Genomic DNA, 21639 nt, shown 5'->3' on the forward strand with positions numbered 1-21639 from the left:
TCTGAAACACAGGAGACAGAGGCATAGCGGGGAGGCACAGCCGGGGAGGGGTTGCCCTTTGCACCCTGCTTGGCCTCTAAGACCCCTGTGGGGCTCTGGCGATCCCACACTGGGGTGGGCCTCTCTCCTTTCTGGGTTTTCTACGTTTCCCATTAGGAAACCTCTTGGCCTCTGACGTTCTGATTTGAAAATTGAATGCTCAGATCCACAAAGAAACGAACCCAGGGCCCATGCCCCCCAACCCAGCACTGCCCCGGTGGACAGCCCCCTGCCCGGACCTTCTACTGGCTTCTGCTGCGTCCAGGCCTCTAACATGAGGCCCTGGGGGAGCAGGCCCCAGGATGAATTCCAGAGGGTGGGAATACCCACCTTCTGGGAGGTCACTGCTTCGAGAATTGGAAGGATCTTCCCGGCAAGAGATGAAACCTGAGACCGGCAGAAAAAAGAAAAAAGGCCGGGGAGGCCTGTGAAACTCAAGGACAGACAAAGGCGCCCAGCAGGAGGCCTGGGCTCAGGAATGGGGCGAAGGTGGGGGCTCCCAGGAGGGGGGGCCTCTGGCCTCCTGCTTCCTGATCACAGATGCCCAGCCTCGGTGGCACCTCCCCGCCATCCCCAGGGCCCAAATACTCCCTCCATGACTCTCCCCGGAGGGAGAGCACACAGGGAACCGGAATCAGACCCCACGCCAGAATTCAGGGCCTGGAGGCTGCTGGTCACGGGGTAGGGGGAAGACCCCAGAGGCGGACAGCCCTGTATTGAATGGGGAGCCCCTGCGGACCAGACCCTCCCAGGCAGGGATCGCCTGCCTGGGATCTCGCAGGAAATACAGGCATCAGGTAGCCCCAGACACTTGAATGGCCGCTGTGTGACCACAGGCAAACGCTCACCCTCCCTGAGCCCCCTGCCTGCCAACCCCAGGTTCCAGGAACGAAGGCACCTGGCAGGGGCGCGCTCCCCGAGTCCTTGCCAGATCCTTCTGCGGGGGCAGGTGTTAGGCATTCGAGCCCCAGGCGCAGGTCAGGGGCCGGTCCCGCCACCCCCTTGAGAATTCCCATGGGGTGGGCAGCGGGCAGGTGCATTCCTGAGGGTTTTTGTTTTTTTTTTTTTACACTTGTCCTTCCCCTTTTGTGTCCATCCCTCTCTTCTGCCTCCAAATTAGCTAAACACTGGGCCAGCGACAGCATTTGGAGACTCTTAGGCCCTTAATCTGATCTTCTGAATTTGAAGGAAGAGATAAAGCCTTTGTCCCCTGGGCAGTGCCTCCAGGCCACGTTCAGGAGTCCTTAAACAGCCCCAAATTCCCTGGCAAACCCCTTTTACATAATCCACTGGAGCCTGCCAGACAAAGGCTTTTGGGAAGTAAATTTGGGGAATGGGTAACTGTGAAAGAAGGGGTCCCTGGGAGACGGAAATGGGGCCAAAGCTGTTCATTTGGGCGGGTGTCGTCCGTTTATCTGGTGTCAGCTCTCAAGGCCAAAACATGCAGAGGCTTTACAGAGAATGTGGCCCGGGTGCCCTGCCGCCCTGTGGCCTCTGGGTCTTTGTCGGTGTGGGGTCGTCTGGGCCTCCAGACTGCCTTCCACGCACTCAGAGGGTGGCCAGGGGCTGCGGCGCCCGAGTCACCCAGTGACCAAGGGGCTTTCGAAACCTCGGCCGCCCCACCAGTGTGTGTCTTGCGTGGCCTCGTGCCTCTGCAGACCATATCATATATTCGTCATAGAACATTGAATCCTATCATACGATATAGTCGTATCTGTCAGCCGTTCAGTGACCGTCTGCTAACTCTCTAAAGTGAGCCAGCACCACAGGAATTGCAGAAGCACCTGTCCTGGTGAGGCCGATGTTCTGGCGGGGGAGACGGACCACGAAACCGGACAGATGCACGGATCGCGTCAAGTCCAGAAAGCTTTTCTGGAATGTTCTTCCACCATAGCTGTGGGACTGAGGGCCACGGGACCCTCTCTCTGGGTTTTAAACCCAGACGACAATCCTCACGCCTCAGCACCCCCGACACGTCCTCCCCGCGCCCCCCCCCACTCCCCCAGTCTCTGGGGCTGGTAGCCCAGTCTATGGCCCCTGGTGTCCTTAGCCCGCCAATGCTAATATTACTGTTATCTGTCTTTCTCTCTTCTGCAGGGCAGAAGTCCCAGGGTTAGCTGGGTTGGACAAGCTCCACAAACTGAGTCGGGGGCCAGACACCCTTTCCGGCCCAACACCACACGGGGCCGTGCTCGCCACAGTCCTGGGGCTTCACGGGAGGGCAAAGGACAGACCCTGGCTGCCCTCACGGGCCCTACCTCTAGGCCGCAGGCGCAGCCGGGGTGGGGGTGGGGGGCTCCACCATCATGACCTCCACTTCCCGGGAAGAAACTGAGGCTCCCGGGGGTGGGGGGCGGGGGGCGGGGGGAGTCACTTGAATGAGCCCCATAGGGCCGCACCGGACTCTGGAGGCAGTGCCCACCCTTCCCTCGATCCAGTCACCCGCCTCACGGGAGTGGGGGTGGGCAGTGTCACCAGTCCACGACTTGGCCCCAGAGCTGCCTAGTCCCTGGGGCGGTTCTCACAGCCAAGAGGGGCTAACAGGTGTAGACAAATGGCCGCCCAGCCCTCCAGGCCTGGCATCCCAGGAATGTGATAAGCCACCCATGCTGCTGACCCCCACGGTGGGGGGAGGGAGGGGGGCTTGTTATGTTTGCCCCGGGCCCTCCTGCCCTTCCCTCCAGCCCCTCAGCCGCTGGGTTCCCAGGGCCATGGCATTCACCGTTAATTAACCAGGGGAATGAATAAAGCCGCGGCCCAGGTCCCTGCGGAGGGGCCCGTGCTTCCCAGAGCTCCCGATTCAAAGGGCCTGGCGGTGGCTGTTCTGCACTCAGAGGCAAAGGGAACATTTGCAGAGGCAGGAGGAGAGACGGAAAGCCAGAGGGAGAGGGAGAGAGGCAGAGAGGGAGGGAGAGGGAGGGACACGCAGAGACACAGAGACCGAAAGAGAACTCTGCAGCCCAGACATCCTGTTCCAGTTTCAAGCTCGGCCTGGCGGGCCCCAGGGGCGGCTGTTTCGTTAGTGACAAGCTCCCCAAAGCCGTCCAGAGGACTGTGGGTGCTCTCGGCACCCTGTCTCGTGAGGGCCTGTTGCTAGCGGAACCCTGGCTTTGTGCAGAGGCCTCAGAGGAGAGGAGACAGAGTCAGAGTGAAACAACCCTGACGGGGCCGGAAGCAACCAGGCCTCTTATCACAGGCCCCAGAGTGGCCCTCGTGGTGGGTCTGGGATCCGAGAGTAGGGGCACAGCCTTCCTTTGAAGGTGAGGCCATGCAGGGTGGGAGGCGGGGCCTCACCTGGAAGGAGCCTGCTTCCCTCTGAATACCACGTCCCTCCGCTTCCCCACACTGGGGTCCAGGCGGGCCCCCTTTCCTCGCACAACCCAGAATGTGCGGCCTGATCGACCAGAGAGGGCCAGGGAGAGCTTCGAGTGAAGGGTAGTGCTGCAGCCCCGCCACGAAGGCAGATGGCCCCGTTCCACCGGTGGAAAACCGAGTCAGGGATTCAAGGACTAGGGTAAGGCCGACAGCTTGCAGGGGTGGGCTCAGTCCCCCTCCTCTGTGCGCCCTGTCCCTTTGGGGGCACCGAATGCAACACTGCGCCTGTGCTGCGAAATCCCCATGCTGTCCACGCGGGTGTGGCGTGGGGTCAGCTGGCCGTCCCCCTCCGGGACAACGCAGGTGTGGCCGGCTGTGCAAACCTCAGCCTTTCCAGAGCGAGGAGCTGAAGGCCCCTCTTGTTCCCTGACACACCAGAAATTGGCTCCGGAACCAAGGTGAGGTCGTGGCAGCGACTGGGCGGCCCGTGGCCCCTACGGCCCAGTGGTGCTGGGGGGGGGGAGGGGGCAGGTATTTGGGACCTGGAGGGGTGCCCTCGGGACAGACGAGCTGTGGGGGGCGTGGGAGCCCCAGGGAGGTCCCGGCAGGCCGAGCGCATCTGGGCCTGGAGACAAAGACAAGCGTGCAAACGAAATCAGCCTCCATACCCACCGCCGGTGCCCCGGCAGACCGGGCACTGACTCGGGGAAGACACGTGTCCCTCGGGGCCGCCTCTTCGGGAGCACAGCAAAGCAGACAAACTGAATTTCATGCTGCATTCTCGGTGGACATTTCAAGCTGCCCCCAGGATCTTCCCAGGGCGGCAGCGTCCCTGTCCACTACCCTTCCGCCCGGCAGCGTGCCTCCCCTCCAGACCCTGCTCGTCACCCTCTCTGGCAAGCCTTCCAGTTGTCCCCGGCAGTGCCCCTGCCTCTTCCAGTCAAACAGGGGCCTCCTCCCTTCCCCCCTCCGCAAAGGTATGTCCGCCCGGAACCTGGGAACGTGACCTCATTTGGGAAAAGGGTCTTTGCAGATGTGATTAACATAAGGATCTCAAGGTGAGATCATCCAGGATTCAGGCGGGCCCTACATCCGTAGCGACGAGTGTCCTGAGAAGAGGAAGAGGGGACGAGGGGCGTCCGGAGACGGCCACATGAGGACAGACGCGGAGGCTGGAGCTGTGCCTCGGCCGGCAGAGGAAGCCCAGGGTCACTGGCAGCCACCAGCAGCTGCGGGAGGGACCTGGGACCCGCACAGCCTCAGAGGGAACCCACCTTGCCGACACCTTGATCTTGGACTTTTGACCTCCCGGAGATAATAAACGGCTGTCGTATTAAGTCACTCAGCGTGTGACAATTTGTGACGGCTGCCCAGGACACATACGAGCCCTTCTTCCCGCCCCTCTTCCCCCCCCCCGCCCCCCCCCCCCATCAGCTGCCCTCTTTTCCAGAAGTTCAGGCTCAGGAGCAGGAGTGCTGCTTCCTTCAGGACAGTAATATATATCTCAATAAATGAAAATCAGAGGAGTTCAAGAATGACGGGCCAGGTTCTTCTAGAAACCTCCGCCCTGTGAAGTGGCCGCATGGTGCCCACGACTCACACAAGCTTCCCTCCTCCCCCCCCTCTCCCCCCCCCCCCCCCCCCCGCTGGCCATCCTCGTACCGCGTCACATCTGAAGAAAGAATGGGAAGGCAGCCAGCTTCTCACGGGCAGAAAGGCCTGCAAGCTTGTTCCTCCATCGAGAGGGACCCAACTCCACCCCTTCCGGGACATGCCTCACCTCCTTACCTGGTCCTTCTTTCTTCCCTAGGTGCCCGTCTGACTTGTGCAGCTCTGGGACCGTCCCCTGAGCGCTGTCTGCTGTCCTGCAGTCTGCCGGGGACCGCCGGAAGTGTATGACCTGATCCCAGCTTCCAGGAACTTCGGTCCCAGAGGTGAGCAAAAACCTGGTGAGACAAAGAGAGAACCATACTCGGTTTCCAAGCGGCAGTAGTGAGGGGCAGATCCCAAATCCCACTTCAGGCCCTCATTTTGCCATTCCCACCACCTGGATGGCTCTTTCTCATCATGATCAGATGCCCAGGTCCTGCCCATCCTTCAGGATTCAGATCGGATACTCCCCCCTCCATGAGCTTGTTTACAGATTCAAGGCTCCCTTCAGGTCACCCCACCCAGCCTCTTCAAGAAAATACAGACGGCGGGGCGCCTGGGTGGCGCAGTCGGTTAAGCGTCCGACTTCAGCCAGGTCACGATCTCTCGGTCCGTGAGTTCGAGCCCCGCGTCAGGCTCTGGGCTGATGGCTCGGAGCCTGGAGCCTGTTTCTGATTCTGTGTCTCCCTCTCTCTGCCCCTCCCCCGTTCATGCTCTGTCTCTCTCTGTCCCAAAAATAAATAAAAAACGTTGAAAAAAAAAAAAAAAAAAAAAAAAAAAAAAAAAAAAAAAAGAAAATACAGACGGGCATTAGCAGAGTCTGATCCTTTCTGCCAAAGGCATCCTGGGCACCCACAGGCCCTCCCAGGATTTTCTGATATGCTTAAGACAGGCTTAAGCCTCACATCCCACCCATCCTTCCCCTGCCCTCCTTTGGCAAGAAGGCCGCTAGAAGGCACATTATAGGACCATACCGGTTTTTGTTTATAAAAACCAACTCTTGGGGCGCCTGGGTGGCTCAGTCGGTTGAGCGTCCGACTTCGGCTCAGGTCATGATCTCACGGTCCGTGAGTTCGAGCCCCGCGTCGGGCTCTGTGCTGACAGCTCAGAGCCTGGAGCCTGTTTCGGATTCTGTGTCTCCCTCTCTCTCTGACCCTCCCCCGTTCATGCTCTCTCTCTGTCTCAAAAATAAATAAATGTTAAAAAAAAAAATTAAAAAAAAAAACAAAAACCAACTCTTGGGAGCCCTTACTAACTTGCACACTAGTAAATACCTAGCAATTTCTCTTAAAAGTACCAGCTCAGTGGGGCGCCTGGGTGGCTCAGTTGGTTAAGCGTCTGACTCTTGATTTTGGCTCAGGTCATGATCTCCTGGTTTCTGAGACGGAGCCCCAAGTTGGGCTCTGCACTGACAATGCTCAGGCTGCTTCAGGTTCTCTGTCTTCCTCTCTCTTCCCCTTCCTCCCTCCTTTCCTCTTTCTCTCTCTCTCTCTCAAAATAGATAAATAAACTTAAAAAAAATTACCACATCAGCATTCTCTGTGTCCACAAATAACCTGTGTGCTGGTATAGGGTGACTCTGTTCTCCCAGAAACACAAAGGCCATCCATCTGCCAGGCAAACCCCGCTGGTCTGGGGGTTGTATACGTGTACTAGGCCTTGGATCTCTCACCCTATGGCCTGCCGCTTCGGGGTCCCCCAGTCTCCCTCAGCCCCAAGAGACAAGTGGAATTGCTTCTACCTAACGTCCAACTGGGCAACGGCCTCTCACTCAGGCTATGGCCTCACCTCCATAAGCCACCCTCCTCGGCCTTTCGCAAACCTCTCGAGGAGAGCAAAGAGTGGGGGAAGTGAGCCCTGGGTAAAAATCAAAGGTGCACCCAGGTCCCTGGCTCCCCACTGAGCCCCAAAGCCAGTTTCATGCAACGGAGCCCGCTGTGGCTCCTTGTTCCACCAACCCGTGCTTCCAGCTCAAGCTCCAAGCCCTCCCAAGGATGTGTTTCCCACCGACAGAAAGCTCATCCACCTGGCAAACATCGTGAAATCAGAAAGCCCAAGGCTCGGGCCCAGATGTGTAAAAATGATCGATGTACCGATCGGGACGCAAATTAGGCTAGTATGATAAGAAAGTCCCCAACACTGTAGCTTAAACCGGGGGGTTGATTTCTCCTTCCCAGAGGAACCCAGGTAAGCGATCTAGGACAAATGGGGAGGTCTGACGGGACTAGTGACCCGGGCTCCCCGACCTCTAAAGGGCCACCCTTGGTCTACAAGCTCTGAGTTGACCTGCGTCCTTGACTATATCCCAGCCTGTGGGAGGGGTCACTGCTTTCCTTTCAGAGGCGGGACGTGGCCCTTGCTCACAGAGCGATCATGCCGCACTTGTCCAGGCCGCTCTAGTCTCGTGTGTTCCATATGAACGGCACCCCCGAGACACCATGAGGCCGGCTCACAGCCCGCTGGCCAGGCTGTCACAGGGCCAGGCCCAGCCGCAAGGAAGCCAGGCAGCCTGGGACTTCTCCCTACAAACCGAAACAGCGGTTCTCCAAATGTGTGTATGGGAGGTCTGAGAGGTCAACATCATTCTCATGGTAACACTGAGACGTCAGCTGCCTCTTTCCCTCTCATTCTTTCTTGCGCACGTAACGGAGTTTCCCAGAGACGGCGTGCATTTATGGCCTCGTCACCTGATGGCTAACGGAGCGTGTGCCTATATACTTTTGTGGTTTTACGTTGTTTTCCTCCGTTTTAATTTCCAAGGCAGTAAATATCCGTGGATGAAACCCATACCGACAAAATCGCTTTGGGGTCCTTGAAAACTTTTAAAAATGCAAGTGGACCCGGGGACTAAAAAGTTTAGGAACTGTCCGATAGAAGGTGAAAACAGACGCTATCATGCAGAACCTGGAAGAATCCCTCGGGCCCAGCCCCGCCTCTCCCCACCCCCGTGGCCTTGTGCAGCCCCCTGGGAACTTGGAGTCTGGTTCCTAGAAATGAGGGAACAGACACATCTCTCACCAGGTAGGACCCCAGTCGCTGCAGCCGTGAGTCTGCACCAAGCCTGGAAGCTCAGGGCCCTGCCGGAATTTTGTGGTTCGACGCTCACGTCCGTTCTGTGGCAGTGAGGTTCCCCGTGCTTCCGTGAACAACGGAGGAATGCTTCACCTCCAGCTTGAGGGTTCACGCTCCGGGCTTGCCGCTTCAATTGTGCCCCGCTCTTTGCAGATTACTCTGAACCCGTTTTGTCTTCTTGAAAAATGGAGGCTAGTTCCGAGAAGTTCCAGAAAGCCGTTTGCATCGTTCCAACGCTGCACCTCCTGAAATGGTGAGCCGCCGCCAGGCACGGGGCAGGTGGTAGGTGGACCGGCAGAGAAGCCCCTGGAGAAGGAAGAAGCACCCCCTCTCCGGCTGGCCAACTTGCCAGACCTCCCCAGGACTCACTCCGGCACTCAAGGCCCTCCTTACATGGCCTCAGCCCACCTTACGAGAGAGTTCCCTGTATCACTTTCGAATTCAGCGGAGTCTGCTTTTCTTGGGCAAGGGGGTCTTTCCATTCAGAGCGCCCGCCCCCCTCCGTCAACCAGACAATCAGTTCTCTGGGAAGGGGAGGCCGGAAGTGGGCCCATTCACCAGGCTCTCCCCAATGAGCATTTGTAAACACATGCCTTCTTTATAACATCAGCAAACAGAACATGTTTTCCTACTTAACAGCAAGTGCAGCCTAACGGCTGGCTTCCCCAGACGGCCCCAGCCCTCACATGCACGCAGCATATGCAGCTAGGACAGGGCCAGGGACCAAGGGGTGGGGTGGGGTGGGGGGCCGGCCAAGCCCCTCCGGGTTGCGGGAGAAGCTCCCAGCGGTTTGCACGTGCCAGGAACCCCTCGTGCCCGTGGGAAAAGGGTCCCACCTCTTCCCAACCCCTTGCCTTTGTCTCCTGGCAGCCCGCCTTTCCCTGGAAGTGGAGTCAGGCCGGATCCTAGGCAAAGAAATGAATTTCTAACCACGCAAGCCCTTTCCCTGTCACAAGATCTTGGATGACAACCCGGCAGGGAAGCCCGAGGGCTGTTGTCAGGAGCGGCGGCCAAGCCTCGGAATGACACAATCGTACCAGAACCCTGAGCAGTCTGAGGAATTAAAAAAAAAAAAAAAAATCCTCTCCTCCTCCTCTCGCCGCTGGGGGAGGGGGGTCCGCTGGGGAGGCCGGGGGTTGGGGGGGGGGAGGCGCGGTGGCCGTGGCAGCCGGCAGCCGAGGCAGCTCCATTCATGCCTGCGGGGACCGAGGCCCCACGCGGAGCCTCGGGCGCTCCGCAGCCGCTGATTGGGCCGCGCTCCCGGCGGCTCAGCCAATCGGCTGTCTGGGAAGCTGAGCCATTCATGAAAGCGGCCGCGGAGAGGAAGCTGGGGGGGCGGGGTGCGCCGGGTTATCTCCGAGCCTCGCGGTCCTTGTTGGGGCCACCGCTCTTCCGTCCTGCTCTCGATTCCTGGTCCTCCCGCTGCACGCAGGGGCCTTGCAGGGAAGGCCCGGGTTGGAGGCTGGGGGCTGGGGGCTGGGGGCTGGGTGGGGGGGGGGGCGGTGCGCTGAGGAGCAGGACGGGCTTTCTGGAAGCGCCTCCCGGGCAGGGCCTGGCCGCCAAACTCTGCCTCCCTCAGTCAACTGTGGCCATGAAGTCATTTTTTTTTTACCCCCGCTGATTGAAATCATCTGTTTTCAGTTCCCCGACAAATTCATTGAGTTCCCTCTGAGGCTGGGGCCCCTCGGCTGCACGGTCTGAATCTGTATCCGTGGCCCAGCCCGGCACGATTTCGTCTTCCTGCATCTACACGGGCTCCGGTTTCCAGAGCCCCGGTGGAAAACGCATGTGTGTGGGCGAGGCCGGTGGGCTTTTGGCAGGGCCAGCAGGGATGCTTCGAAAAGGGCTGTTTGCCGGGCCTGGCCGTAGTCCCCCAGCCCTGGCTCTCTGATCGTCAGATTCCGGGGGCCCCAATGGCAGTGTGGCCGAAGAAAGGCACAGAACCCCACACATCTGCTCTCCTAGAGGGGAAATGGCCAAGCAGAATGCTGGCCTCATCTCTGGAGGATAAGCCCCTCATTTCCTCTTGTGGCTTAAAAACAGCGAGTGGCTTAAAAAACACACTCCTGGGGCCCATGTGGACTTATATTTTGGGAGTGGCTGTTCAATCAGGAGGAGGGGCGGTGTCTGCTTTTGCAATGACCCATTGCAGAAGCATGCTAATGGGTGCCCTCACTCCACCGCCTTGCCTCCTCTCTGAGCCTCAGTGTCCTCCTCTATAAAATGGGCATAAGGACACCTGGCCCTCAGTCATGGGAGCATCCGCTAAAACAAGGGATTTGAGGCCCAGCCCTCTGCCTGGCACATGGTGGGAACCCCGTCTGACATCGGTTGTTGCTGGTGAGGTCAGCAGCGACTGGCCTAGAGGACAAAAGGGAGGGTCAAGTGCCATTTTCCGGCCAGCAGAGAGAGCAGTGGGCTCGGGAGCCTCGGGGACACCCTTTCTCAAGCTGCTGAATGCCCACCCCCTCAGCAACATGCCGGAACCACTGGGGGCATGAGCACCAGGGGAATTTTTCTCAATGGAAAGATTTCTTCATCGCAAGTGTTTCGCAAACCCCTCCGGGGCTGTTGATAATGAACCTTGGCTTCTTGACTTCCAAGTGTGTTACATAAGCTTAAGAGTTTGGTTTTTAAAAAAAAAAAGTATAAAGTATGGAACTAGAGATAGCAGGTGGGCGGGTCCAAACCTGTAGCTGTTCAAACTTTGGGCCACCTTCCAGGCTGCAAGGACTCCCTGCTCCCAGGCCTGTCGGAACCATGCCGGGGAAGGCGAGGGTGAAATCCGAGATGGGGTGCCAAAGAAGCCAGGGCTGCAGAACGGCGGGGTGGGTGCCCCCCCTCACAGCCAGGCAGCCTGCACCCCTCCCCCGGGCAGGACCCCGTTTCCTTCCAGCAGCTTCTGTGTCTGGGTTGGGCAGAGAAGGGTGCCCCCAACCCTGTGCCCATCGTGGTTGGCTCTGCAGCACGCACGAGGTAAAAGGGTGCGTGTGCGGAGATGGGGAAACCAAGGCCCAGGTATGGGCAGGGCCACAGCGGCCTTGCACCGCTGCTCCCTCCAGAGGCCGTGGGATCCTGGGAGGTGGGGGGCGTGGGGAGCAAATAAAGGAAGCAGAAGAGGAGCAGGCCGAGTAGGGAAGCCAGATGTCACCCCTTCTCACTTCTGCTCTGGGGTGAATGGCCTTCTCTTTTCATTGGTTTTCTTAAAGGTGTTGCCGGGAGGTGGCGGGGGGCGGGGCGTGGGTTTCCTAATGTGGCTCTGTGTGCTACCTTCGGCAATGCAGATACAACTTAAGAATCTTCAGTGCCCCGTTTCAATGCGGGGTCGGGGTCGGGGTCCTGCTGAAGCTCTGCAGGTGGCTGCAGACCGGTCACATGCCTCCCTGGGCCCTCCTTCCCTGCGTGCAGGGCGGAGACGGCAATGGATGCTCAGAAACCAGGAAGTGGAAGCAGGATGCGATAGCTTTACCCGCTGTGCAAAATAGAGGGTCTTTTAAATTGTTAGAGCACATGACACGGCAGTCCGAAGCTGTGAGCATAATTAGAAAGTGTGTCGGTCAGAACCAGCTAGGTAACAAACAGTCCCCCAGAGCTGGATGCCGTAAAGCAGGGTCAGCAAACGGCTTCTGTGAAAAGCCAGAGAGTAAATGTTTCAGGTTTCACGGGCCACGTGGTGTCTGCTGCGACTCCCCAACGATTACTGTGGCACAAAAGCAGCTTCAGACAGAGCAGAAACGAAGGGGCTGTGTTCCAGTAAAACTTTATTTACATAAACAGGTGGTGAGCCACATTTGACCCACGGGCTGCGGATTGTTGGCCCTGAGTCATCTCCAGGGATGCTCCTACCATCCCGGCGACCAGACCCTTGACACTTCTGCTCACAAGTGAGCTGAGTCCCTCTACTCCTGTGTCACTGGCCGACGGAGTCGTGCGGCCACGCCCGACTCCAAGAAGGATGAGCAGAAAGGCCCGACCAGTTGCCTAGGAAGCAGAAAGCTGGAAATCTTTGTAAACGGTGTATAGTCTCTGACCACCCCCCCCCCCCCGACTGGAAGGTCCCCTCCCTGGCCACCAGCTGACTCTGTGAGCCTAGCAGGTCCTATAACTCCTCTGGCCCCTAGCTCTCCATGTGTAAAAAGAGACACAAGTCTTCTAGATTCTTCTCGTGTCTGGGAGCAGCATTACCGTCCTGGATCCCACTTTCCCTAAAAAGGGACAAAGATTTAATTCCATCGCACATCCGTGGAGCAAAGGCCGGGAGTCACTCAAGGTGTTTCTGTCCCACCCCCACCATCAAATGCCTATGTTGAAGCCCTACCCCCCCAACGCAACAGTGTCAGGAGCTGGGCCTCCGGGAGGTGGTTAGGGTCAGATGCGGTCATGAGAGTGGGCCCCATGGTGTCATCAGTGTCCGTCTAAGAAGAGGAAGGACCAGAACCCTCCCCGTGTGCATGCACTGAGGAAGGCCGTGGGGGGACATGACCAGGAAGACTCCAACCAAGCTGGCACCTTGATCTTGGACTTATGGCCTCCAGAACCGTGAGAAAATAACCACAGCCAAGGGGGCAGTGTGGCAGCAGCCCCGATGGGCTGACGGCAGGATTTAGAATTTCTTCCAGTCACCCCGAGTTGTGAGTTTCCACTTTCACCCGTCACTCTAGGGCTGGCGCGGCGGGGTCGCTGGCCGCGCGTGACTCTGGGCAGCTGGAGCCAGGCTTGGGTCAGGTTGGGGCCGGGTGACTCGGGGAGGGAGGCGGGAAGCTGGCTTTCTGATGAGGGGTGGCGTGAACCGGGAAAGATAGGCTTACCGTCCGGGCCCACGGGGAGCCTGCTGCACCTCTGGCCACCGCTCAGGACCACTCGGTCCACCAGGACGGAGAGCGAGGGGACTTCTGCCCTGATTGGGGGTCCACGTCCTTGCCGTTACCGGGACGGCTCAGATGTCCGGTCTCCACGGGGCTTGCGCTGGTTGTCCTCCGTGTGCCCGAGCCTCCTCCCTCTGACTTGCATCCACTCTCGCCCCCCAGAGGCCTCCGCTGACCGCCTTTCTGACATCACGGGCCCTGCCCGCCCCCACCGGGCTCCCCTCCCATGCCTCCGGCTCGTTCTCAGCCCACAGCTCTGGTCCTTCCAGGGAATCTCGGCGTTTTGTCTTCTGTCTCCACTTTTAAATATGAGCCCGCTAGGACCAGCATTTTTGCCCGCTTTGTTCTCGGCAGCACCCGTCCCCCTCACATTTGGACAGGTGCCTGGCACACAGTAGGTCCTCAATACGTGTTTGCCAAGTGGGGGCAGTCATGTCACTGAAGCGAGGCGGCCACACCTGGGGAACAGGAGAGACCCTCCGGCAGGGTCCCTTTGCCTCCAAAGAAGAATCTTCTGGTTTCGTGGGCTCGCGAAGGCCTCCAGGGTCGCCTGCGCCCTGCGGGCATTGCCATGCAGTTCCCTCCCCCATCGACGGCATCATGGGAAATCAACCTGTGGTTCAAAATGGAGGAGAATGACAAAGAAAACGCCTTGTGAGGTTTGAAAAGATTTCTCATTTTCAGGAGGGAAATTTGGACTTGGGAGACAGGGTGGGAGAAACATCACAAGCCCCAATACCTCGGAGGGGCCTTCTTGCCAGATACGCTCTGTCATAAAGAGGAAAGTCTTTGCAAGTGGAAAGTGGCCGTGCTAAACATAGAAGCCGGGACGTAGGGAAGTGAAATCTTTCCTCATATCCTTCAGAGCTCGCGGTTTTCTCCCCCAGCTCAACCCCATCCCTTTGGCTCCTGACTTCGGGGGGGCGGGTGTGGAAGGCGCAGGAGGCGGGAGAGCGGTCAGAACAACAGAAGCTGAATCGTTTTCAGCACGAATCAAAAATGCAGCCTTATACAGACGGCCCTGAGTGCAGACCCCCGGGGTGGCAGGCGGGTGGCCCAGTGGCCCGGGAGGACTGGGACCCGGCCGGGGTCCGTGCAAAGGCCCGGCTGCCTGTTTCCTTATGTTGGGCTCCGAACAGCCTGGGCCACGATGCCCGAGCCCTATGTGTCACTCTAGACATGGGGAGATGGACTGTCCCCAGCCCAAACCGGGCTTGCGGCCTTCGGGAAGAGTGGGGCTGTCTTGTGATGCCCGTCAGTCTGGCACTGAGGCCCTGGCACACAGGGACACATTCACCGACGGCAGCGAAGGAGACGCCCGAGGCCCGTACGAATGCAGGCCGACCCCACAGTTACGACCACGGTGATCTTGTGGTCTCCGCGCCCGGGGCCCCGCCTGCCACCAGAGGCAGAATTCTGCATGCCTCCAAGTCAGGCGTTTCCGACAGTTTTTCCTGCCCGAGTCAGAGGGCAGGATGGGATGGGGTCATCTGAGCCCCAGCTTCTAAGGCTTGCCTCCAAAAATAGGCCTTTCTTCCTGTGTCCAGGGCTTCGCCACGGGCCCTGCAGGAAAACGCACGTTTCCAAGGCAGACATCTGGGAGCTCCAGCCGGCCACACGCTCGGGAGCCAGGCCACAGCCAAGTGTCACGGGACCCTGGGTGACACCTGCCCCCCCCCCCCCCCCGCCCCGTGGCTCCCATCCCCTTCCTTGGGTAAACGGTGCACATTTTTAGATCCTGAGTCAGGGAAGAATCTGGGCGTGTTGGGACTAGCAGGTGGGTACTCCAGGGACGGCTCCTCCTGCCATGACCCCGGCAAACTTTCCAGAACTTTCTCTTCCCCCCACTCTGGAAACCTGTGGCCACCCAGCCCGGCAACGGAGCCTGGGCCGCTGCCCCGGGAAGGCCGTCCCCGCTGCTGTCCGGCTGCCCAGGCATGAGTCACAGCCTGGTCTCAGCAGTGCCCTGCGGATTCAGAAGCTCGAGCCGTTTCCTGCAGATAAGTGATGGTAAGTGCGGGGCAGACCTGGGGGGGCGGGGGGGGCACACTGGGAGAGAGCCCTTCCTTCAGAGCCCCCGAGTGCTAATGAACAATTCCAAGCATTAGCTCCAGCAGCATTTAGGGATTTCCTCATCAGAGTAAACTTCCTCCCGTGTTATCTTCATTTTTGGCATCTGATAGGGTCCTTTTCTGGTCTCGTTTATTTATTTTTTTCCGCTCCAAGACACAGGCTGAGCAGCGCTTAGCCCCTGCGGGCGGATGGGCAGGTGAGGACGCAGGCCTGTTTGAAGCGCGGCCAACCGGCCCCCGAGGCCCACCTTCGCAGGGGCTGCCTCGGTTTCTCTTCCTGCGCCTGTTCCCGGGGCCGTGGCGGGGGCACGGCTGCGGGGTGCCCGCCGGATTCTGCCGCGAGTCCTCCCGACTCCCGGACCCGGGCTCCCCCTGACCGCCGTCCACCCCGCGAGGCCGAGTCCCCGGGGTTCCCCGAGCCTGAGGCCAAAGCGCGAACCGCAAGGGCGATCACGGCACGTGCCCTCTGGGGCCGAGGCCCTGGGCGCGCGTCCCCCGAGCCGGGCAGCGAGGCCTGCTTTGCGCACCGCAGCTCCAGGCTTCCCGGCCGCGGCTTCCTGCGGCTCAGCACTGGCCTTGGAAGGCGAATTTTGGCCGCGCTAGGTGGTTTCCTGGAGGGCCGGCTGTTGCCTGGAGCTGACAGGCCTCTCCCGGCCAGAGATGAAAGTAGATAACACAAGTTTTGTTTGGGGCTGGACCATTGGTCAGGAAATGAGGTAGAGGCTGAAGACGGAAATGGTGTCACCGGGTTATTCTGGGGGAAGCTGTCCCTGGAAGGCCCCGCCAGCCCTTGTAACGACGGCGGAGAGGGCCCAGCGGGACCTCTCACAGGGATAGGCTGCCCGCTGCAGGCGATGCCCGCGATGCCAGCCAGGGGGCATTTGGGGCCCTCTCTCCAAGGACGGTTGTCCAGGCGGGAGCCCTGTGCCCTCAGCGGGGAGGCGGGGAGGCGGGGAGGCTGTGCCTGCGTCTGTGTGAGCAGAACTGACCCAGCACCTGCCCGAGTGCAGCCCAGAGTCCCAGACCTCACAGCCTGGCAGGTGGCAAACGGGGAAAGACAGAAGAAAGGGCAGATGGACAGACAGACTGAGAGGTGGATGGACAAGCAGAGGAGAGCACGGGTCGGAGGGAGGGAGGAGGGAGGGAGGGAGGGATGAGTGATGGAGGGAGGGAGAGAGGAGGTAGGGAAGGAGGGAGGAGGGAGGGAGGAAGGGGGAAGGAGGGATGAGGGCTGGAAGGAGAAAGGGAGGGAGGAAGGAGGGAGGGGTGAGGGGTGGAGGGAGGAAGGGAGGGAGGAGACAAGGAGGGAGGGAGGAAGGAAGGAGGGAAGGAGGGAGGGAGGGATGAGGGATGGAGAAGGGAGGGAGGAGGGATGGAGAAGGGAGGGAGGAGGGAGGGAGAAGGGAGGGAGGAGGGATGGAGAAGGGAGGGAGGAGGGAGGGAGGGCAGGCACCAGTGGTTTCGACGGCACAGTTTTGTAGGGTGCTTTCTGTCTTTTTTCTGAGAGGAAGAAACTATGTAAAAGTAATTCTAGAGCCCCTTGGGCTGCTGCACTTGGGCCAGCGGTATAGACGGCCTGTTTCTCCAGTAGACAGAAAGGCCAGCCCGTGCTGAGGGGCAGAGGCCTCAGGAGAAGTCCACAGGGCTGTGCTCTGTCTCCACCTCCTGGATGGCCTCCTGGCCTGGCCCTGGCTGCTGCCCCGCCCCAGCCTGCCTCCTGGCCCTCGCACAACCCCAACGACACAACAGGAACGACAGCGAGAGCCGGAAGGCTGTCGTGCACCAGACCCTGGGCAGAGCCCCCTCGCTTCCCGAGAGGGGGAGGAATATGGGCCCTGAGGCAGAAATGCGGGCTGCAGGGCCTGGGGAAGGGGAGGGGGCAGCTGTTTGTGGGGAGAAACTTTAAGGGAAAAGGGACCGTCTATGGGATGAACTGCCCACCCGATGTCTCTCCAGTTGAGGACAGAACACAGCTTCGGTCCAGGACGGGCATGGAGACCAGGGGAAACGCTTCACTTCCCAGCTTCTCTGGAAGTCGGAGCGGACAACGAAATGCCAGCGGGTCCTGGGAAGTTCCAGGGGTCCCCCAACCAGGCACCGCCCCCCACCCCTTCCACATTTTCCTTCCCACAGGGAAAGCTGGAATCACGGCTGGAGGCACAGCAGCCGTGTTGCAGCCATGAGGACAAAGCCACGTGCCCAGGGCGGGGAGGCAGGAAGGCAGAAGGAGCTTGGGCCCCTGGAGGCACAGAGGTCCTGCCATGCCAGCCCGAAACTGCCTGCCGAAGATGGACCACATCTTCAAGTCGCAATGGTATGATTTTCTGTGGCCTGCGTCCAACGATCCCTCTGTGGCACGGCCGTCGGTGAGAAGCCACAGGACAACGTTATGATTCCTCCAGATGAACCAGGGTCAGGCCACCCCCAAGTCACAAAGGCCTCGGGGGCAGAGGGTCCCTCTCCCCAGCAGCTCCCTGACTGGGGGGCTCCTCAGGGAAGGCCAGAGGCAGCGATCGCCACACACGGCTGTAGGAATGTCGACATCTGGGCGGCGGGCAGAGCTGAGCTGTCGTCCGCAAGACCACCTGCCCGAAGGGGACAAGAGTGGGGCCCTGAGAGGGGCACCGTCTCCCTCCCCCAGGCGGAGGGCCCAGCTCCGAGAGCCAGGAATGAGCCTGACACTTAGAGAACATTCCAGAGAGAGAGGACCAGTTCTGTTCCAATAGGTTCATTCTTCCCTCCTGGGTAATTTTGAGGGACAGCGCTTTGGGGAAGGAACCCGAGTCTATGGCTCCCTGCAACCTTGTGTCTTGTGGCCTGCAGAATGCCCATGAGTGCCTTTGCAAAGGCTGGGACAGCTGGGAGGTGCCCCCAGGACACGGCAGAAGTGGATGGAGCTAGGATGCGCTCAGGCCGACCGGATCAGCTTCCCGCGGCCGCGGCCCCGTGGCCCCACAACCTGGGTCATTTTCTCAGTCTGGAGGCTAGACGTCCAGTCTCACTGGGCCGAGATCAAGGAGTCTGGGGGGCTCCGGTGCTCCTGGGCCGTGGCTCTGTGGTCACACGACCTCTCCCCTGTCTGTGTCACATCTCACACATCCCCCTCTGCCTGTCTCTTAAAAGGACACATGTGATGGAATTCGGGGCCCACCGGATAACCCAGGGAGGTCACCTCGTCTCAAAGCCCTGAAGTCAATCACATCCGCAAAGACTGTTCCTTCCAATGAGGTCATGTTGATGGTCTCCAGGGATTCGGAGGCGACTATCTTCGGAGGAGTCATTACTCAGCTGCCCACAGTGACGCTGCCTCTCGGAGGGCTGGGTTGCAGACCCCCGAGCGGGGGTGGTGGGCCCAGAGCATCCTCCTACACCCTGGGCTTCCTGGGGCTCCCCGTGCCCGGCCGCGGGCCGAAACTGCCCCTTGCAGAACATCGCCAGCGTGGACCGAGGCCCCGGGCGCCTCCAGCCCCGATTCCGGAAGCAAGAGGACGGGATGGAAAGCAAGCCCTGGGTCCCCATCTGCCCCACTCCGTGGCTTTGGGCCGGTTTTTCCTTTCTGAACCTCTCTGAACACTAATTTCCTCGTATAGGGTACGAACACCCACCCCGTGGGATTTGAACGGAACAGTTAGGCATCTAGTGCGCACGGACACTCGGGGTAGCCATGATGGGTGCGGCTGGGGCCAGCATCACGATCCCGCACCATTTCAAGCTATGCCCGCATCGCTTGGCACAGGAAGGGTCCACGCTGACTCGGGGCGCTGAGCCCCCCTCTCCCAGGAGGCGTCTCACCCCGTGAGGCCGTGACATCAGTGGGCGGACTCCCCTGCTCCCCAGCAGAGCTGAGGACACGGCCAGGGCCTTCCGGGCAGCCGACGTGAGAAAAGCCACCTCTGCTGGGGTGCTCGCACCAACCTGGGCCCCCAGCTGCTCGGAGCAGGTACCCCCAGGTCCCGCCTTCCTGCCTGGGTCTCCTGTCCTCCGGCCCCATGCCTGGGTGCCCCTAGCTGGCCCGCCTCTTGGCCTTCCTCTCTGTCCCCTGGCGGGGCTTACCCTCCGACTTGGCCACAGTGGCTTCCCTGGCTGGCCTCGGGCCAGGGTTGAAACTTCTCTTCTGTCCGTGCCCTTGTGTGGCCCTCTGCCGCAGACAGCCTGCGACCCTGAAGCTGGCTCCAGAGCCCGCCTTTGACTGGTCCCCCTCGCGAGCAGCCCCAGCAACGCCAGCAGGGCCAGCAGGCCCGAGAGACCCTCCTCAAGGGGGATCCTCCCGAGCGCCCGGTTCCTTGGCTATCACAGAACTCTGCTCTGAGTTTTATCTGACTCTGGAGGTCACCTCGACCTGTCCCCTGCTTGCTGCACGAGGGTGCCCTACCTGGGGACTTGGAATCAGATGCATGGGGACACCCCAGCTCTCCTTCCTGACGCCCCCAGGAACCTTCGGAAGCTATCCGCACACACAGGTGTGCACGGACGTGCACACGAGCACACGCACCCGGTCCCACCTGGGACAATGGTCTCTGCAGCGGGGACAAAGCGACTGCTGGCCTGCACAGTGTGCCCTCCTTTGTAACGTTATCTACCCGTGAACCATGCTTCCCAAGTCCTATGGAGATGCGTTCTCTGAGCCGGTCATCTCCTCGGCCGTCTATACACTTGTTGATCTACGGTGCGGGTTTTTTCTAATAGAGCAAAGGAAATTCAGCACTCCTTGGCCAAAGGATCCTCGGGCGCGGGGCTCGAACCCGTGAACCATGAGATCATGACCTGAGCCGAAACCAGGAGTTGGATGCTTAACCAACTGAGCCACCGGGTGCGCTGACCCGGGGCTCCTTTAGCCTGGGGGCTCTGATGCAGCGGGTGGGAGCAGGGCCCGGAGCTGCGTTTCCAGCAAATTCCCAGCCGCTGGCCCAAGACACCCCTCCCGTAGCCCTGCGTGGAGATGCTGTCTTGTGTGCAGTTTGGAAATTGGCTAATTCAGGCACAGGTGAGCCCTACGCACAGGGCACGTTCCCGGCAGGGTGGGTTGGGCCAGGTCTCACCTTCGAGCACGGCACGCAGGCCTGGTGCAGACAAGTGCCACTAAATATCATCTCAAGGGACGTCGGTGTTAGTGGCATTGGAGTTGGGTGTCCCGAGACCAAGGTGACCCCTCGCCGGTCAGAGGGCATCCCCAGGCACACTACGGGTGAGCATTGGAGAGGGGACCCTTGCCCCTGGGGCTCCTCCCCCAGCAGTGTGAGGGGTCGAGACGACCCTATCCCTGCCCTTTCCCGGAAGAGGAAGCTGGCCTAAGAAGACCACACAGCCAGACACACGCACACCAGTTCCCCCCGACTATTCCTGGAGTAGACGGAGAGCTGTGCCGCGAACGTCCTTCTGCCAGACCCGCTGGCCACGTCTCCTTGCAGACACAGAGTTCAGGGAAAAGCAAAACCCACGCTGGTTCTCCACCACTAAGGCAGGGCCCGGGAACACCGGGTCTGCCTTGCTCGTTTCTCTGAGAGCCTGGCAAGGAAGGAAGCCAGGTCAGTCCACGGCCCAACGGCACCCACCTCCCCGGGCCCAGGATCTGGCCGGGGCTAAGGGACCGCTTGTGCCTGACTCAGTCTCCTATTCTGTCGTACGGGAATCACTGTACCACCCACCACCCAGGCTCGTTCTCAGGGTCGGACGTAGTGACATATTGCCCGTAACGCAGGAGAATCTAGCAGAGGCCAAAACAGACATGGACCCCCGCCCTCCAAGTTGGCGCTCCCCATGCTGCTGATGAGTGCAGGTCCCCTGGCCCCACCCCTGCTGCGCGGGAAAGTGTGCATTTTTACGAAGCACCCGGACGATTTGTATGAGAAGGGAGTTTCGGGAAATGCTGTCCCGACTCAGCCAACCAGAGGAAAAGCAGAGCCTGATGTATCCACCAGCCTGGACTGAGCACAAAACAAGACAAGGTGTTAGGCATTTTGAGGGTGAGTGGTCTCCTATGGGGATAAAATGGCACCAGGGTTCCTCAGACGCCAGGAGGCAGGTGTCCTGGGCCCCCTTCCCAGCAGGCCCAGAGGACAGCAGAGGTCCAAGGCTAACATGTGAATACAGATGGGCAGATTGCTTTCAGGCCATTTGAAGGGAGCAGCGAAGGGAAAATGGGCCTTGAACTCGGGCGGACCTTTGTTTAAAACCTGTCACTCACAGCTGTGTGGCAAATCCAGGACCTCTCACTGCTCAAAGTGGGGTCCTCTGGTAAGCAGCAACCGCAGCACGGGGGGCTTGTTAGAAACGCAGGATCCCAGGCTCTGCCCCGGACCGCCGGAATTAGCTTCTGCGTTTCAGCAAGCTCTCTGGGGGGTCCTGGGCCCTTGAGAGTTTCGTAAGCTTTGTCTTCGCCTCCTGGAGCCTCGATGTCCTGATTCGCCAAATGGGAGAACACAGCATATCATTAAGGATCCTTGTGGCTCCCACTAACACAAAGGTCACTTAAAATAGCATAAAGAGCCGGGAAATGTGATGGCCGTTGAACCTGGCAGCCCAGGGTCGGGCAGGTGTCAGGGTCAATGTAGCCTGGTTCACTCCGAAGGCCCCTCTGGAGGTGTCCTGGCAATGCCCTGCTTTGCCTGTGGTTTTACGCTTAGCCT

General features: G+C 59.8%; 1 long non-coding RNA gene across 3 annotated transcripts; it reads left to right on the plus strand.

Moving 5' to 3' along the window:
- Positions 1-3026: 3026 nt before the first annotated feature.
- Positions 3027-9154, plus strand: LOC131488297 (uncharacterized). Of its 3 annotated transcripts, none has more exons than XR_009250154.1 (4): positions 3027-3812; positions 5165-5288; positions 8230-8329; positions 8947-9154. It is a non-coding gene; the product is annotated as an uncharacterized LOC131488297 (long non-coding RNA). The 3 variants fall into 3 exon arrangements; XR_009250152.1 differs by lacking the exons at positions 5165-5288; positions 8230-8329; positions 8947-9154 and adding exons at positions 4163-4331; positions 4453-4695 and having other exon boundaries at positions 3027-3299; positions 3396-3812; XR_009250153.1 differs by lacking the exons at positions 5165-5288; positions 8230-8329; positions 8947-9154 and adding exons at positions 4163-4331; positions 4453-4695 and having other exon boundaries at positions 3029-3812.
- Positions 9155-21639: the final 12485 nt, after the last annotated feature.

This window comes from Neofelis nebulosa, chromosome 10 (assembly GCF_028018385.1).
Source record: "Neofelis nebulosa isolate mNeoNeb1 chromosome 10, mNeoNeb1.pri, whole genome shotgun sequence".
NCBI lineage: Eukaryota > Metazoa > Chordata > Mammalia > Carnivora > Felidae > Neofelis > Neofelis nebulosa.